The sequence below is a fragment of the Chrysemys picta genome, chromosome 14, assembly GCF_011386835.1.
Source record: "Chrysemys picta bellii isolate R12L10 chromosome 14, ASM1138683v2, whole genome shotgun sequence".
Classification (NCBI taxonomy): Eukaryota; Metazoa; Chordata; order Testudines; family Emydidae; genus Chrysemys; species Chrysemys picta.
This window is the reverse complement of record NC_088804.1, coordinates 21,142,387-21,157,883: the sequence shown is the minus strand read 5'-3', so window position 1 is coordinate 21,157,883 and position 15,497 is coordinate 21,142,387.

The window sequence follows — 15,497 nt, the reverse complement described above, 5'->3', positions numbered from 1 at the left end:
GCATCTAGGGACCCCTTGTTCTCTCTCCATTTCTTGCACACCCATTCAGAGGCAGACATGTCCCAGTTGAAAGCAGACAGACCAAGACTGCCTGATCATTTCAGGGTAGGACTAACTTCAATGTTCTTCAGATACAACCTTACTACTCTAAAAGGGCTCCATCCTACAAGGTGCTGAGCCCTCGAGTCCAAATCCAGCAAAGCACCTATACACATGCTTAACTTTCAAGTCTATGGGACTACTCTTGTGCTGAAAGATAAGCACATGCTTTGTTGGATTGGGAGTAGAGTGTTCAGTCCCTTGCAGGATCAAGCCCGGAATCAAAATTAAAAAGGCTAATGAGCTTGCCAAGGATTTCACCATTGTGGATCTAGATAATAGCATATGAAGTATATTTTTGTCAAATACTCTAGTATTTTATCACTTGCTCTTTGTGTTAAGTATATTTTGCACTTCAAATATTTCTAAAAAGGATTTTCCTTGAGGTTTTAAATTTTAAATGTCAGTTCCTTCCATGCCAGCCTGCACTTTTACGAGAGCTTTGATTTCAACTTTATATCATCTCGCTAAGTGTTCCATCGGAATTAAATGAAAGTGACAGCATCCGAGTTGGTTGAAGATAATACGTTTGGAAAGAGATTATGTAAACTAGTATTATGTTTAATTAATGGATGTCTAAACAGAGACCTGTCTTTGCAAATCCAGTTATAGAAAAAGATAGCCTAGTGGCACACCTTCGCAAAGCTATTTTCATGCACTTAGGTCTATAAAGAAGGCAAATAAGCAATGTGTCTTCCCCCTGTATGCAGTAGGATATGTTCATCCAGAGCAAAAGATGTTGATCTTTAGTTTAACAAAAAAATTATGAAACAAAATAAAATTAGCATAAAATTTTAAAAGAAGATACTTTATGAGTTGTTGTGAGCAGACAGCGTCATCTATTAGCATGGTACCAGAGATGGGGGAACCTCAAAAGGGGTTGGAGTTTCAGTCCAAATAAGCATCCAAAAAAATTCAGATCCTTATTAAGAGGAAATAGAATTATTTTTCTCCACAGAGCATTTTTTGTTTGGAAATAGCATGATAGAAGGCTCCCCCATAAGATTTCAAGTAAGCTGGAAAAGCTACTAAAATAACGTTTGGTTTTTTTACATCTTTGCTTCCAGTTGGGACTGAAATCAGGAAGTACACAAACATGCAAAAACCAAAACACACATACGCCATCCCCACAAAACATTAACAAAACCTTTTTCAAGTATACAAGATTTGGTACATTCTATTTTCAGACTGGTTTTGCTTCAACCAATTTAGTTAGTTGAATTACATCATTAATGTAAACCTCTCATTGTGCCTTGGCATTGCAATAGATACATTTTGCCAACATCTTTAACTGTTCAAACATGCCTACAATATCCAATGTCCTTGGAAGAGGTTTACCATCAACTCTGTCTTTCCTTCTGTTGATTTAAACCAAGGCCTTATTCTTAAGAAGCTAGCCATCTCCAGACTGTAGACCAAATTATAGTCCATTCCTTAATGATACAAAATGAAGCTTTTCCTTCTTAGGAGGTAATACTATTGAATCCCAATAGTGCTAATGTTCTTTGAATTATTGTTGTTTCAAGCAGTGATTACTACAACTAGGACTCCCCCAACAACTACATTATACGCTTCAGTTTTCAAATCTGTATCATTCTTCTACAACATTCATGCATGCATCTGAAATTTTCCATCTTTGAACTTTGCCTAAAAGGTAAAAGAATCCCCTCGATGTGCTTTTGTTCACACACATTTTCTATATATCCAATTTCTCAAATAAAATCTCAGGCACTTTCTCTCTCCCCCAAACTAACAACTTACCTTTTAACCTTCCTACTTGGGCACATAAGGGGACAGATCTTCAGCTGGTATAAACAGAAATCTAAACATTCGAGCCACTGAGTCCTGGAAAGAGGAGCACACACATTGCTAAAGAGATTGGAGAATAAAGTTAAGAGATTGAAAAACTAATTCTCAGCATTCTCAGTAGCCGTCTGTCAAGTTTCTTTGGCTAATGAAGCCCTGGTCTCTTTTAACATGATAATGCCCATTTTTCATGACTAGGTGCCCAGAAGGGAGAGGAATTATTTGCTCTCAGGCTGCTTCTGGAACCACTTGCATGAGGGAGATAGAAATGTCTGAGTGAAATGCAATTTGCCAAAGTCATCTCCATAAAACATCAGGAAGGAGAAGAAAATCTTGGGTGTCAAAAGGTCATTGAGTCCATGAATTGAAGGACTCTTGAAATTTTTGCTACGCAGAACCTTAGTTTTCACTTTAAAAATAAAATTGAAAACACACACACACACAAGCGTCTGACTCTCTCCATTGGCCAAATATACACATTATAATATGCTTTAGCTCTTTGCTAGGGAAAGACATTTCTGAATGTGATTTGGGAAATTTTCTACTCAAAAAGGTTACTATATTTGAGTGAAGGCTCTCAACATTTTTGAAATTTCAAGTTTTGACATTTTAAAATTAGTTTTGCTGAGTATCAAGTTGTACACAAACACAACTTCAAAAGTTAGGTTTTTTTGCAAGATGGCTAGCTTTTCCAGGGAGGGACGTATCTTCCTTTAGATCTCTGTAGGACATTGTGCATTAAGGGTACAAATGTAATATAAAACAAGCAAATAATAGTCTAAGTTTTCAAAAGGCAACATTTTGGGACCACAAAATATCCTAAACTGAAATTACAAAATTTAAAAAAGTTTTCCTCTTCCCTCAAAAAAGGAATCACTAATTTCATGTAGCCTTAGAATTTGCAATGTTTAAAAATCAGTAAAATATTAAACTATGCATTTAAACAAGAAAAATATGATGTATAGTGGTTATGTTTATAGTGTCTTCAGTCTTGAAACACTATACTTGAAACAGGACAAATAATTTCACAAAACAGAAGAAACTTCAAGTGCAACCATGGTGTGAATAATATATATAGAAATAAAATACCATGTTATATAAAAATAACATGGTATAATTAGTATTGCTGTAGAAACCTGAACTTTCACATTTCTGATATTTTATTTTTATATTCAATGTGAATCATAGCATTGGATTAGCGTACTTTATGCATTTCAGGTGGGTTTTTCACAAGTGTTCACTGTTAGGGTAACTCTGCTACCACTGAAATCAACTGTAAGAGTCAGTAATGGAAGCAGAGTTAGGCCAGTGAAAAATCCCATTTGTAAACTCATTGGGGCAGGGCCTATTGTTTAATATAGGTCTGTATAGCACATAGGAAAATGGGGCCCAACCTGACTGTGGCCATTAGGCACTGCTGCAATATAAATCTTAAATAAAATAATGAACATTTTTGTGTGGTGCATTCATACTATATGCATGCATAAGGTTTCAGGTCTGGAGCTCCTTATAAATAAAAAGTATATTAAGAAATAATAATGAGGCTATGGTTTCACATAAGTGAACATGGTTATCTTTGCAAAGAGTCTGTTTAAAGCCAGGCATGTTTTGTTTATTTGTAAACCCTCCTTGTTTAGATGCCGGTTTTGTAATCTGTAAAACCAGAGGAAGTTCTATACCAGAGTGCCTTCTAGTGGTTAAAGGGTACACATCTAAGGTAACATTTGCTAAAGAATTATCCAATGTCAACACACAAATAATATCTAGAGATATCACAGTGGGATTATCTGCTGATAACCCACTAGTGTTTGTGGGTCTCCCTCTGAATCCTATTGTTATCACAAGTAATTCTAGCCACAGATACACACAATTTAGGCAAGTAGGATGATTATTAATCAAATGAATATGAAGGAAAAAAAATGTTTAATACAAAACAAGGCAATCTTAGGCAAATGTTTCAAGTGTTCAGGCAGTCAGCCCATTCTGAAAACATAGGACAGATAAAGGTCAGTTGGCTAGTGAAATAGCCCAATTCAACTCACAGTGAACTTTTTGATAGGACAGGTTTAAGTGGTATCCACATGTACATGTAGAAAGTTTAGAGAATACTGAACTGATTTACAAAACAAGCACACAGATTTCTCACTCTCTCTCTGCCTTAGGGTTTTGTGCTGCCAATCACTCTAGGAGCTGAGCTCAAATTGCCAAAGCACAGGGACACCATACAATTACAGACTCACAACTAAAGTATTTTTCAGCAATAGTTGATGGAATTTACTGCACTATAATTAGCTACAGCTTTCTGAATTCAACTACATGCCCACCACTTGTATGGTTGCCTCAGCTTCCCATGTCAGTGCCCAGAGCTGTCTCCAATTTAAAACATAACTAATTTTACCTCAGTTATGTCTCAAAGCCCGTATTAGACATTTCAAAAAAATAGTGAAAGCTTGAGGGGCATCCTGGTCACTCGGTACTAACCAACCACACATTGGGCAAATCAGCCTTCAACATGTAGTCAGTTCAGGCAGGATAAGGCCTTGCTTTAAAAAAAAAAAAAGCCACCACGCACGCAATATACTCAAGCTATCTAAAAAACATTTTTCCTTCACCTTTCCTGAAGGACTTCCAATGTTTGCAATTTACACTTAAAGGGAGAGAGCCTTGTCACCACTAAATCTACCTTGCATCAGGCCCCTGCTGGATGTAGCTTCTCCTAGAAAATTAATTTCTACAGGTCATGGAGTGAGCAGGCATAGTTTGCTCCAACTCCCAAGCCCAGAGGATTGCTCCAAATAATTCTTTAGGGTCATTGTTAGCCAAGGCAGTTTACAGCATCCCTGGGGCTGCTGTGAACTACTTTAGGGGCCAGGCTAGAGCAAAACCAATTCTAAGACTGGGAGGTACAAATGGCTCCTCTGCAACCTCCTCCAATGCACCAAACACTGTTAAGATCTATCTCAGCAGACTTTGAATCAGGCCTACTGGCCTGAAAGGCAATTGAAAAAAGTCGAAGATAATAGGGAAGGTGTCTGTTTAAATGCATTTACAATTTCTTTTTCTCCTCTCTCTTTTGGGGGAAGGCCACCATGCTTCAATGGACCAGTATGACATCCTCTTTAAAACCACCTCCCTTATCTAAAATATCTTAAGGAATCTGACCATTTTTCAAAATAGTATGGTGCCATAATGGCTAAAGCTATTGTCCAAGTCTGGCTTACACCATAGCAAGGGTCCTGAGTATTCCACAGCCACAGAATTCACCCTGGTCACACAATTTAGACCGAAATGTGACCCTTTAAAAAAAATTACATTTCTAGACCCAGTAGATGTGAAATAAAATTTAAATGCTTTTAGGAGCATAGTATTGGTATAGTGCCTAGCCCCAGCTTAGTTGAGACCACCTAGCACTACAACATTAGGGGGCATAGATCAGCTTTCACATTCCACTCCTCGTCAGTACCCAGCCTGAGGAAGCTAATGATCCAACCAGCAGACCAAATTCAGTGATGAGTCCTGGTCACGTGCCACCGGAAGCATATTGCGCATATGCTAAGAAGACTACAATATTATAAATGTTAAAGAGCACAACCAATTCAAGGTTGTCTTCCAGAGTATGCATACAGCCTGAAACAATAGCTCCAAGAAGTCTGAATAGCTCCCATTCATCTCAGTAGACATTAACTTTGAAAGGTAACAATATTGACATGTAAATTGTTCTAAAACTATTTCAGTGATCTTTGAAGAAAAATCCGGCTCATGTGCTTATCCCACAAGTAGCGAACAATTTTCCCAGGTTATCCTGGATGCCAAAATCCCTGTCTCCTACCTAGCTGCCAAAATCATCAGAATCCCAGTGGCAATATGTAGCTATGGTTATAAATGTTATATGTTCAAAGATGTGGAGCACATTGAATATGGAGGGCAACCAACAATAATGTAAGAATGTAATATCAAATTCGATATGCAAGAGCTGCATTAATTGTATTTTCCATTTTCATATTTAAATTCAAAACACTAAGAACATTATTCCTGTTCAAGCTAAAGAACATCCATTAGCCACAACATTTGAAAAAGGAAATTTTAGTTTTGTCGGATGAGGGTTTCAACATTCTCCTCTGTGCTGGTTCTTTTGGAATTTCCAATGATTATGCTTTGGGAACAAAGATTAGGTGGGGGTCAAAAAAAAAAAAAAACCACCCACCCACACCTCCTTCAAAAACCACAAGAATAAGACAACACACCATCGGCGCCCAGTGTGGAATTTGGAAAAGGTAACAACACACACACACACACACACAATTAGATAACTCATCTTGCAGTAGGAGCACCTACAAGTTCTTTTTAAATGAAAAGATGTATGGTTAAGACAGAATATATTGTCAGAGTTTAAGGACAGAAGGGAACACTAGAATACCTAGTCTGACCTCCCGTATATCACAGGCCAAGACCACCACCTGCACACTAACCTACAGAGGAAGTGAGACCAAAGCAAATGAGACCCACGGGAGATAAGACTATTATGTGCCACGGGCAGAGAATAGAAGGGACCAAGGTGCACCAGTGTAAAAGTGTTCTTCTCCAGCATCCCATTTCAGTCTTCCCCATGATTTTGGTGAAGTAATATAATAGACTTTTCGCTGCCACTACTGATTCTCATGTAATTTAATGAGATGAACTGGAGAGAAGGTAATTAGGTGACAAAAGCATATTCAATAAGGACAGCTTAGCAGACAATGATGTTGTAGCTGTGTTGGTCCCAGGATATTAGCAAAATAAGGGGGTGAGGTAACATCTTTTACTGGACCAACCAGTAAAAGTCTTTTGGTGAGAGACACAAGCTTTCAAGCTTACACAGAGCTCTTCTTCAGGTCTGGGAAACATACTCGAGTGTCACAGTGAAGTATTAGTAGACCTCATTCTATGGAATTGTATGGGTCTGATGCATTAGCATTACTGCTACCACATCTGCTTGTATAGCGTGTTACCACAATGACACATCAAGCCTGGGGGAGCCGAACTATAATTTTCAAACATGAATTAGACACACAAGGAGGAGAAAAAGTTCCTCTTGAATAGTATGGAACAGAGGAAGGATAGAATAAGAAGGAGAAGGGCCAATCCACTACTGAGGAGAAGACAGCTTAAAGTTAAATCATCAGACCACCCCTTCCCTAAAGTCTCATACACAGAGGCCCGAGAGAGAGGGGGCGGGGGGGGGAGAAAAAGAGGAAAAACCAGCTGCAGAATCCTCTATAATCCACTATAGAAACAAAAACCTTAATGTTTTTTACTTAAGGGAAGTAGCCCCTTAAATGAAGTCACCTACAATCTTCTGCATCCCATTTTTGTCCTGAGGCACAGCCAGCAGTTGTTGCTTACCGCTAGAAAGCGCCATCTTGAAAAATATGAATGAGGCTGGGATTTGGGAATGCTCCCTATTTACAGCATCATATGGTGGTCTAAATGAATAACTGCAGTCTTCAGTTGTGATGCATGGAAAACAGGTTTTTATTTATTATTCTGTCTCCAATCCTGGAGCATCCCCCTGCTGGCCTGAGAAGGCTCAGGAGGAATATTGTTTTAGTAAAAAGCAACAGAGGGTCCTGTGGCACCTTTGAGACTAACAGAAGTATTGGGAGCATAAACTTTTGTTGCATCTGAAGAAGGGAGGTTCTTACCCACAAAAGCTTATGCTCCCAATACTTCTGTTAGTCTCAAAGGTGCCACAGGACCCTCTGTTGCTTTTTACAGATTCAGACTAACACGGCTACCCCTCTGATTGTTTTAGTAGACTTTTATGGTAGGCAGGGGAGGAAAGTCAACTGAGACACATGCATATTTTGGGAGATGGGAACAAACTTAAAAAGCTGGGGAAGGCTGGATGGCCAGGGCCTATAAAAGTGGTTTCCAGCACTAAGCACCCAGCACAGGTCAAAGTACCTCTCTTTTTACAGGTCTTATTGTGCAATTACAGTTATAGCTCTGAACTTTTTTTTTTTTTAAATAAACACACATTAAGACTTCTTTTGAGAAATAAGTGGCCACTTGTGTCACACAACCACAGTGTAACAGACCTGAAAAAGTCTAATTACAGTAACTCCACACTTAACGTTGCAGTTATGTTCCTGAAAAATATGACTAAGTGAAACGATGTTAATCGAATCCAATTTCCCTATAAGAATTAATGTAAATGGGGGGATTGGGTTCCAGGGCAGCTTCCCCTACTCTGCAAGCACCAGGGGTGGGGGGGCTCAACCCTCAGCCTGCCCACTCCACCCCTTCCCCCAAGCCCTCACCCTTGACCTGCCTCTTCTCCCCCCCCCCCCCACCTCCTCCCCCTTTACTTCGCATGCTGCGTCCTGGCTCCTCCCCCCTCCCTCCAAAACACCGCAAGCCAGCTGATTGCCTTGGGCAGGAGGAGGAGGGGGAAGGCGCTGATCCGTGGGGTCTGCCAGCAGGCAGGAGGCACAGGGTGTGGGGGAGGGAAGGTGTAGGGAGGCTGCCAGCTGTGGAGAAAGCAGGTAGCCAAACAACGTAACAGTGGAGTATTGCACAACTTTAAATGAGTATGTTCCCTAATTGATCAACAACGTAACAAAACAACATTAAGCAGGACGACTAAGTGAGGTTACTGTACCTAATATAAAGCTATAGTTGGATGTATCATATTGAGCAGAATTCTTTATATAGGAAGATTCAAGATACCTATGTTATGAAGTGGGGTCTAGTTCCCTTAACATAGAACCAGGCATCAGGAATAGAGCTGGTCAAAAACGTTTTGGACACATTTATTCTCTGAAAAAGTGTGTCAAGTCAACCAAACTATTCAGAAATTTGGATCAAATTTGGCAAATAGTTTTGGTCAAAAAAATATTGAAAAGTCAAAAATTTGATTTCAACATTGTCAAGTCAAAATATTTTGACTTTGTTCCAAAAATTCAGCTATATTTTTACAAAAAATAATAATCCAAGAGTAATGCCCAAAAACTGAAAAGAGATTTTAAAGACTCATTTCAGGTCAAATAAAACATTTCCTTTTACCCCAAAATAACCGTTTTTTAGTTTATTTTGATTTTCTTTTCAGCGGCCATCAAGCCAAAAAGAAACCTACCTTATATTCGCTCAGTTTTATTCAGGAACCTTCTAAGTTCTCATTCCTGTCCTGATTCTGAAGTCTTCAGCAAGTCACATGGTGCTCTACCTAAAATTCCCCATTTACAAAATGGGAGAATAATATTTACCTACCCCACAGAATTTGGAAGGAACACTGGTAATTAAAAGTCTTTTGAAAACATTAGCTAATGTAGCACCTTAGAGACTAACAAATTTATTAGAGCATAAGCTTTCGTGGACTACAGCCCACTTCTTCGGTTGCATCCGAAGAAGTGGGCTGTAGTCCACAAAAGCTTATGCTCTAATAAATTTGTTAGTCTCTAAGGTGCCACAAGTACTCCTGTTCTTTTTGCGGATACAGACTAACACGGCTGCTACTCTGAAACCTGTCATTAGCTAATGTATTATTATGTTCTCCCTTTTGTCTTCCAGGGTTACTAGAATTTCTTTCAGTAGGTTCTGGTTATTACTGTTAGTCTTCCCAAGATGCTCGCTCGCTCTCTCTGCTTCAGAAGTTTCTCTTCTATAACCTTTCTAATCCTCATGCAAGCTTCTGTTCTTGCATTTACAGTCAACTGATTGCATGGGATTCATCATTTTCTACAGACTGCTCTTGCCTTTGCTATTATGTAGAGATGCTCATTCCTTAATAATTTGTGGACCAACTGGAGAGAGGCATTTCCCCCTTTCAGGGGTTTAGATTTCCTTTTGGAGACATTTCATGTGAATAAAGAGGTGTCAAATTAATTTGATTTACAGACTGTCCTTGGGCTCCATTTCTATCTAACACCTTGATTTTATATTCTTTACTTATAGTGAATATTGATCCCCTGCTGTTCTTTCACATCTTCTTTGGTGGCTATAGTCTGGGGATATCCAAAAGTCAAAAGGGCAAAATTGACACAAAGATGTTACTCAGAGCTAATCTAGAGCATAAGTAGAGAGGTGCTATCCAGTAATGCCAACCACAAATCATTCAAAAGTCTGTCAGCACCCCTCCCCCCCAAAAAAAATTAAAGAATGCATTTTAGGATACTTTATTCTCTTTCTAGGTTTTGATCCTTTAGGGTTCACATTTTTGAGCTAGGCATAACCATGAAGGCTAGAAACTATTTTTAATATGAAAGATGAAATTTTTCTTTAATAACCCAGCTCTAGAAACAGGGGCTTTAAGAAAGGCACCTAATATTATTAGGCTCACAATAAGATCCTGAATGCTGACAACACTGTAATAATGGACATAAAATAGGGTAAACCCTGCCTACAGACGAGTCCCCATTACATTTCTCATTTTATAAAACTTTTTTTTTTTTAATAAAAAAAAGATACTCTTGTGGATCCATAGCACAACCATGATAAGACCACCATTCTGTATTAACCAATTACCTTTATCCCCTTTAGAAGTAGATTATTGCATTAAAAAAAAAACACCCACAGCATGCCCATGTTTGAATTCCTCTTACACTCAAACAAAAACAGTTAGTGTATTGCAGTACAGTGATTGCAGATCTATCATAAGAGCAAAACCAGAGTAAGAATCTTGCGGCTCAGTCAAAACCTTAACCTACCCCTGTTCAGAATTCCAAACTGACTAAAAGGGGTTTGCAAATGCAACCTGACTCAAGATCATTATTCTTCTTAGCTATGCCTGGGTGAAGTTCACTTCTTTGTGGAGGACCAGCAGGGCCGGCTCCAGGCACCAGCGAACCAAGCAGGTGCTTGGGGTGGCCAATGGAAAGGGGGGCAGCATGTCCAGGTCTTCGGCGGCAATTCGGCGGTGGGTCCCTCAGTCCCTCTCCTCCTGTTTGAGCTACCGCCGAAGTGCCGCTTCCCCTCCCCCCCCCCCCGTTTCACCGCTTGGGGTGGCGAAAAAGCTGGAGCCAGCTCTGAGGACCAGCACAATGCAATCCCCACAATCTCAAGATGTAAGCTTTGTCTGGTAAAGGAGGAGGAAAGGCTCCTCCATAAAGGGTTCTCCCCAAATTCAGTTCATGGCAACAGCAGACCACGCATATTTTGTTGCGGTGGGATTCCACTCATTCCAGACTGGATTAATTACATCCACAGCACACTTTGGAATAAGAGCCCAAACAGGTTATGCTGATCAATGGCAGCATCGAAAACACATAAGGGTCTGGAGGTCCCTGTTGAGGAGGAGAATTCAGTGGTTTATACATGCTAAACTCTTCTTGTTTATCCCTTCCTTCAGGATCAAGCAACCAAGCCACACATATTGGTGATTAGAAGCACTGGCATAATATGTGCCTGTGGCACACAGGCAGATGCCGCTTCCACAAGTTCACTGCTGGGCTCAGTGGGAAGACAACTCCGAGTTGATATGGATGAGGGGCACACTCTGGGGTGAGTAGATGCCCTTTTGCAATTGTTGGCCAGGGGATGTTGATCTATGAGCAGATGAATGGGTCAGGCAAGCTGGTGTATGGATCTGTGGGCATTAGGCCTAAAGGCAGGCAGCCTGTTCCCCTGGAGGTTCACAGCTAGACCTTGACAGTGAGAGGACAAGAGCGGCATGCCCAGGGACAGGCTGATACCTCCCTTGCATTCTTTGGAAGCAAAGCAGCAGTCACTGGACAGGATTATTGTCCAGCTGGGTGAAAGTTATTTGGGATTTTGTAAGAGGGTTGACTTAATCATTAGGGCAAAGAGATTTAGAATAGATGCAGGACTTTTTCCTGGGGGGTGACTGTAAACTGGTCTGAAATACTGCAGTGGAGAGTATAGCAGGGAGCTATCAGGCCTCCGTGGGCTGACAAGGCCAGAAGATGTGTAAATCATCAAGTGGCTAAATCTGTACATGAATGAGGAGGGTCAATAGTTATCCCTAAAAATATATTTGGAACCAGAGTTCTTCAGAGACGATAGTTTATACCCAGTCCAAGGAAGGGCTATATTTTTTGGCCATTAGGGAGAGAACTGTTAGCCATCTGGGAATCCAGTTTGGGATTGATGGGGGGGGGGGGGGGAGTAGGGGAAAGCAGCCATTTGCTGCTGCCTCCTGGTGGCAGATGTCCAGTACAGGTATTCATACCACATGGGGTCCAGTTTCCTGATTAACTCCACTTCACTTCAATTCTCGTTTGAGGAAAGCATCCCTAAACCAGCTATGGAACGGGACTGGGGAGCCTAATGTCTGGTACAGTAAAGAAATGGCGCCTTCAACCTTGTATAAGGAGAGGGTGGGGTGGTCCCTGCCCCAAAAGAACCTAATAGTACCTTAGGTACAAGTGATCATGACTTAATTCTGTTTACACATTATAAATATGATCAAGTTGAGACTAGTAATATATATACTTGGCAACTTAAGAGGGCCAATTTCACAAAGTTGAAAACAATAAGCCAAATCATCAAGGAGAAAATTTAATCAGAAATATATGAATGATAATTGGAAATTAAGAACATTTTACTAGGTGCCCAAAAAGCCACAAGCAAGGAAGGTAGTATATTGGTTACAAAACTGATCTGATTTAGAGGGGAAGAGAAGGAAGCTATAAACTATAAATAACAATAATATAACAAATGGAAGAAAAGGGAAACTAATAGTAATTAATATAAATCAGAACCTAGGAATTGTAGAAATTTGATAAGGGAAGCAAATGGACACACACAGAAAACTAACTTTTTTTAAGTAGATTAGAAAGAAAAAAGAATACTAACAGTGGTATTGGTCCATTACTAGATGGAAATGGGAGAATTATCAATAACACAGAAGAGGTAGAAGTGTTTAATAAATACGTCTGTTCTGTATTCGGGGGAAAACTGATGTCGTCTTATATATGAGAACACAATTCCACTAGTATCTCAGGAAGATGTTCATCAGCAGCTGTTAAAATTAGACATTTTCAAGTCAGAAGGTCCACATCACTTGCACCCAAGAGTTTTAAAACAGCTGGCTGAGGGGCTTGCTGGACTATTAATGTTGACTTTCCATAAGTTCCAGAAGCCTGGAAGAAAATGAATATTGTGCCAATATTTTAAAAGGATAGATGGGATAATCCAGGTAATTATAGGTCTATCGGGGTACATCAAGTCTCAGAGTCCAGGTCAATTGACTCAGGCTGGCAGGAATAAAAATAGCAGTGTAGAAGTTCAGGCTGGGGCCTGGGCTCTGAGACCCATCCATCCCCACTGACAGGCTTTCAGAGCCTGGGCTACATCTACACTGCTATTTTTAATCCAGCAACACAAACCCCACAAGCTCAAGTGAGCTGACCTGGGCCAGGTTTTTTTAAATACAGTGTAGATATAACCCTGTATCTAACATCAGCCCCAGGCAAGATAATGGAGTGGCTGATATGAGACTTGATTAATGAAGAATTAAAGGAGAGCAATAGAATTAATGCCAATCAACATGGGTTTATGGGAAATAGATTAGGTCAAACTAAACTTGACATCTTTTTTTTTTAATGAGATTACAAGTTTGATTGATAAAGGAATTGAGGCAATATACTTAGACTTATCTTAAAGCATTTGAGTTGGTACCGCACTGACCTTTTGATTTAAAAACTACAATGATACAAAATTAACATAACACAAATTAAATGGATTAAAAGCTGGCTAACTAATTAGTTACATTTTGAGACCTAACAGGGAATCATCACTGAACAGGTATGTTTCTAGTGGGATCCCACAGTGATTGGTTCTTGACCCTCCCTATTTAACATTTTTATCAATGAGCTGGAAAAAAAAAATCACCTATTAAGTTTGCAGTCAGTGCAGTTATTCCAGATTTACACCGTTGTAAAATAAATCTGAACGCATATTGTGTCATTAGCAGAAAGACAACACTAACTGGATTTTATGGGATTTTGTACATTTATATAATGTATATATATATATATATTTTTATTCTGACAAGAATTTGGAAGTTGTAAAAGAACCAATTGCGAAAACTTATTCACGCTGGGTGAAAAATAATGAAGCCACCAGAGAGTTTATGCAAGTATTGTCTAGGCCTGCACACTGTAGAAGGGACACCAGAGTCTGACTAGCAATTTAGATGGACTGGGGGAGTGCAGAGAGCAGAATGCCATTTGTTAGTAAACAGAGAAGCTGTTGTTCCTATGGGTTCCTAGTAAAAGAAAACATTAAAACAGCTCCTCTGCTGCTTTCAGCAAGTTGCAACACTGGGGCACTGTACCAGGAATAGCAACACACATAGAAGCCTACTCAGGCTTAAACCACTATTCATTTATATACACTGTGTTCCCCGGTACCTCTCTCAATACCCACCCACTGTATTAATTTTGTATTTTCCAGGTCTCTCTCTCTGTGTGTACCCCTGGGTATTTCTACCGGATGTGACCAGATACTAAGCAGAATTAAACACTAGCAGAGCCCTCATGCAGTGATTGAACTTGCTAAGTGCATAAGTGACACATACCATCTCATCTGTGGCTCACACTACCACCTTCATTGTCTGCAGATAGTAACTCTGCCAGATTAACTAAACAAAAGCCACTTCCTGATTGAGGTACCAGGACCTATACTGAGTTTTCCTCCATTGGAATCACTTATATCCATCATGACTCACTTATTTTGTGTACACATGTATATATTATACTTATACACACACACACACACAATATGTGCGTGCATGCACACTCTACACCAGTGGTTCTCAATCTTTCCAAACTACTATACCCCCTCTCAAGAGCCTGATTTCAGCCCCAGGTGGCAGGGCTTGGGTTTAGGCTTCAGCTGGAGCCCCACCACTCAGGGCTGAAGCATATGGGGCCTCCTGTGCTGTGGTGCCCCAAGCAATTGCCCTGCTTGCCACCCCCTAATGCTAGCCCTGCACAAGCAACCCCCTTAAACCCATCCCATGACTCCAGCTTCAGAAACACTGTATAGTATATAGAGCTGTATAAACAAATCATTGTCTGTATGAAATTTTAGTCTGTACTGACTTTGCTAGTGCTTTTTACGTAGCCTGTTGCAAAACTAGGCAGATATCTAGATGAGTTGACATACCCCGTGGAAGACCTCTGCGTACCCCCAGTGGTACACTTACCCCTGGTTGAGAATCACTTCTCTACACATGTCAATAGACACCAGTTCATTGTATATGTTCAATACATCTCATCGGCACTCATTTATAAAAGTCACATTGCATCTGCAAACATGTAGCTTCACATTACTTACACCTACTGCTAATTTTGAATGTAAGTTGCCATGTAAGCATTTAGAGGTTCCTCTTTAGCATTTAGGAACACTTATTTATAACAATGGTTCCCCCCCGCACCAAAAAGTGTGACTCATCTGAGTAAGGAGTGCAGAGTTTGTCCCCCAGGGAGATCATAGTTACATTTTTTTAACCTGTTAATGTAGAAGTAATAAGAAACAGCACAATTTACAAAAATATCTGAACTGTTAAGAACTTAACTATGTTGTTCACGTCATGTAAAAGGTTGTGGGTTTTCATTATTTATTGTGTGTTACTTTTCCAAGTCCTATAG